Below are 4,560 nucleotides of genomic sequence, written 5' to 3' on the forward strand. Positions count from 1 at the left end.
TGCATCGCGAGAAGATTTCATACCTCGCAGATAATTCAGGCATCGCGAGAAGATTCCATACCTCGCAAAAAATTGATGCATCGCGAGAAGATTCCATACCTCGCAGAAAATTCATGCATCGCGAGTTCATATTCATGCATTGAGAGTCAACTCATGCATCGAGAGTTAATTCATGCATTGCGAGTTAATATTCATGCATTGCGAGTCAATATTCCTGCATCGCGAGAAGATTTCATACCTCACAGATAATTCATGCATTGCGAGAAGATTCCATACCTCGCAGAAAATTCATGCATCGTGAGAAGATCCTATCCCTCGCAAAATTTTATGCATCGCGAGAAGATTCCATCCCTCGCAAAATTGGCGCATCGCGGGAAGATATTCAAGCCCTGCAAGCAATCATGCACTGCCAGAAAAAGAATTGTGCATCTCAAAGGAAATATTTATCCCTCAACGTCAATTGACGTTAATGCCGAGGAGAGAAATTGAGTGTCGACACGGTGGAAGACACTGTCTTCCACTTAAATTGCATTTTAAGCTGACGGGTTTTATCTCAATCTTTGTCAAGAGCATTTGAAAGGATGAATTCCTTTAAATAAAAAAAAAGAAAAAAAATCAAAAAAAATCAAAAAAAAAATTTAAAAAAAAAAGAAAAAAGAAAAACAGGTGCAAACTACTTCAACAAGGACGCAACACATCATGGAACCTTTTGGAGACAGGTCTGGGATTGACTTCCACCAAATGCAACCGCACTTCTCTACAAAGGTCATGTGTTCGGTCAAAATTGGGATTGTCAATTTTCGTTGTCCACGATTTCTTTCATCAATCATACACAACGAAAGGGACAGCTGTTGACACCCAATTTTGGCCTAACATTTTAAAAATTCGTGATTTTGAAGCTTTGTTTATTTAATAGCAAATTTTTGTCCGATGATTTTAAAATTCATACATTTTGAGTCAAATACAAAAAATAAAATAAAAAATGCCTTTCCCACATTGTCTCTCAAACAATTTTTCAATTTTACAATAGTCCCACATCGGTATTTCATCCTTTTTGAGGATTTTTGGGTTTCTATATAAGCCCACTTCATTCACTATTTTTAAGAGGATTTAGAGGGGAAAACAAAAGAATACTCATAAAATTTTGAGAATTCTTGGTTCCCATAGTTCAAAAATTTTAAAGTGTTTTTGTGGTTTTTCGAGTTGAGGGGGTGGAGTCGTCTCTTTCAAACTCGTAGTTCCGGTTCGCCGCCCAGAACCAGGTAAATTTTTTTTACTTAGCCTTGTTTTATTTAATTCCCAGTTCTTTTATGTTTTCTGTTTATTATAAGTAGCTTGTTTTGTTTTTTAGTTTAATGTAGTTCTAAAAGTTAATTAATATTTGTGTTTATTGTAGTTTTAATATTAGCATTATTTTACGATTTGATGTTTATTTATTTATTATTACTATTATTTTAAAATTGTTAGTCAATTATTTGCTATCATAACTTTTCAGGGTTTAGTTATTATTCTATTTTAATGTTATTTTTAATTTTTATATATTACGTTATTGTTGTTTCCATTTCTAATTATGTTATTTTAGTTTGGTTGTTGTTTTCCATATTCTCTTGGGATAAGTTTGTTATATTTTGTTATGTTCAGGTTATATTAAATATATTTGTTAAAGGGCCAATGAAAAATCTATCTGTCGGGTTTAGAGGCCTTTCCATTTTAAAAGACGGAATTTTAATTCAAGTTTATATGTTTACTTGTTAAATGGGCCAATGAAAAATCTATCCGTCGGGTTTAGAGGCCTTTCCATTTTAAAAGACGGAATTTTAATTCAAGTTTATATCTTTTATATGTTAAAATGACCAATGAAAAATCTATCTGTCGGGTTTAGAGGCCTTCCCATTTTAAAAGACGGAAATCTAATTTAAAGTTCATATATAATTTTAGTTGTTGGAATTGGTCGATAAAGAAATTACCGTCGATTTTCAAGACCTCCCATGTTAATAAGACGGATTTTTATTTTTAATTATTATTTGGTTTATTCAATTTTAATCATATTTATTCTTTACTAACACTCTTACTAAGTGTGTTTACAGGTACGCGGAGGTGCTTTTCCTTTTATTTCATTATTGTAAATATTGACGTTAGGCAAACCTTAGGTCGATAATATTATTTTATTTTATTGTGCATATTAAATGTTTATTATACTTGTACATTATTTTATATTCTTCCTCAATTTGAAAAAAATGAATTCAGTCGGGAACCACAATTGTGGATTCTGAAGGGTGCCTAACCCCTTCCCTTCGGAATAACTTAAACCCCTTACCTAGAATCAATTTGATTTCGTAGATTAATAATCGGTTTCCTAGTTTTCCTAAAATTAGGTGGCAACTCTTTTTTTTTAAAACTCATTTATTTTTTAACTTTGTTAAAATTGAATCAATTAATTATTTTTTGAGTTGACGCGACGTTTCGCCCTATTTCAAAAGAGTAGGGATGTAAACATTCGTTTCATACCAAACACACTGTCGTTCAAGAAAAGAAGCAATTAAATTAATGACAAAATTCATTTTTTAAAATATGTATGTCAACCAAGAGAAGACAAAATGGTAAAACTCATTCATGTTTTCTAATCTAGTTTGACCAAACCTCTCTCTTTATGCAGTTTTAGAAAAAAACAATTAATTGACAAATATGGTAAATACTCATTTTATTATTCCCTCTTTAGAGAATTAAATCTAAGTTACCTATAATAGAACCTCCCTTAAATTAATTTACTAAATCAGCCTCCCATGAAACATCTATAAATGAAAACTTGATAGGGAAAAATTAACACAATATTTTACCAAAGAATTCTCAATGACAACATTCATCAAAATATTTTGTTTAGTTCTCTCCCTTGCTTTTATGTATGAAGGTACTATTTAACCTCATCCTTTTTTAAAAAAAAATCATGAAACCCACACTTTGATGCCTCAAATTCTATAATGAATAGATATTTTTACATGAACATGATCTATTTTTTTAATCAAGTACATTATGTGATATTTTATTTTACGTTTTTGCACTTTTTAATAAAATCAAACAACATATACAAATCCCCTCTACCCATGTTATCGTTATTGATAAAATTTCCTTCACTATTTTACTAAAAATGAAACAAAATGATCTTATTTTGCTACTCCATTGAAAAGAGATGTGACAAAATAAGAGATATTGTATCATACTTTTTGCACTTTTTAATTGACTTGATATATATATATATATATTATATATATATATTCACCTTAATTACAAGATCTACAAGAAATGAATTACTAATATAAAATCTTGTTTTCTTCCTTTTTCAGGCATTGAGAGTTCCATATGCAATCCTGGAATTGAAATTAACCAAGTAAAATTAGGAATGAGTCAAGGACAACAAGTATGGAATGCAACTGTTTCAAATACATGTTCATGTACTCTACTTCAAGTGAAATTGAGTATTCCAAATTTTGATTCTGTCACTAAAATTAACACCACTATCATCTCTAAGTCTCATGATGATATCTATGATGTTAATGGTGGTCTTCCAATTTATGCACAAACAAGTGTATATTTTATTTATGCTGGAAATAATCTCGATGTTGAACTAAATGACTCTACGGAGGCTTGTTCATGAACATATATATGGAATGTACTAGTACAAGAATTTGGAATATGGTCAATCCCATAATTTTAGATCAAATTATATTTAATCTTGTTCTGCAGTCATCAAGATGGTTTTCCTACTTCATATTTAATTATGAACATTAATGTATAACTTATTAAAACCGACTATTTGAATTATTCGTGCATGAGTTAGATAACTCCGTTCACAAAAATTGTCTAATATATAAGTAATTATTAACACAATAATTTATTCAAATAAATACTTTATTATAAGAAATAAAATAAAAAATAATCTTTACGTAGATTAATTGAAATAAAAAATATCATAACTCAACAGCATGATTAAGCAATACTCGTGATTTTATCTTTGACCAGGGCAAGAAGAATGCTTACTCAATAACCCTGAGATTTGAATGTTGCATCATTAAAAGGATAGTTCAATATTTTCATAATACTGTGATTTATTTCTTCACTAATTAATTGAAAACAAAGACAACATCCATAATAAAAATGATGCATGAGTAAACCGAGACCTTACTAACATAAGTACCTCCCAACCTATGTGAATAATCTTCTACCCCTTATAGTTTTTATGAATGTCGATTCAAGGAGATCTCAACAAGGCTTAAAATCACCACCCCTCCCCCCCTGCATTCAACGAAATTCTCAAAATTCTTATCCGAGCATCCAAACCTTGAATATTGATCAAAGTCAATTTAAAGGCTAAATGTCCACGAATTCACAACTTAGGACCTCAAATTCTTAAAATAATATTAGAAATAAAATCGACAATTTTCTTGAATCAGAATTAAAATTTTATGACGGATGGAATTGATATAATTTCATTTCAACACTTGAAACTCCAAAAGACACTGAAAATCTTTTTCTTAACAATTTAGCCTTTCAAAATCGAACTTA

The 4,560-nt window shown here is 30.1% G+C and overlaps 1 long non-coding RNA gene across 2 annotated transcripts; it reads left to right on the forward strand.

Moving 5' to 3' along the window:
- The first annotated feature begins 311 nt into the window (after positions 1-311).
- On the forward strand, positions 312-3,718 carry LOC104647750 (uncharacterized). 2 transcript variants are annotated; one of them, XR_011221595.1, is made up of 2 exons: positions 312-2,908; positions 3,342-3,718. It is a non-coding gene; the product is annotated as an uncharacterized lncRNA (long non-coding RNA). The 2 variants fall into 2 exon arrangements; XR_011221594.1 differs by having other exon boundaries at positions 312-1,262.
- The last annotated feature ends 842 nt before the right edge of the window (positions 3,719-4,560 follow it).

The sequence above is a fragment of the Solanum lycopersicum genome, chromosome 6 (genome assembly GCF_036512215.1).
Source record: "Solanum lycopersicum chromosome 6, SLM_r2.1".
NCBI classification, from domain to species: domain Eukaryota; kingdom Viridiplantae; phylum Streptophyta; class Magnoliopsida; order Solanales; family Solanaceae; genus Solanum; species Solanum lycopersicum.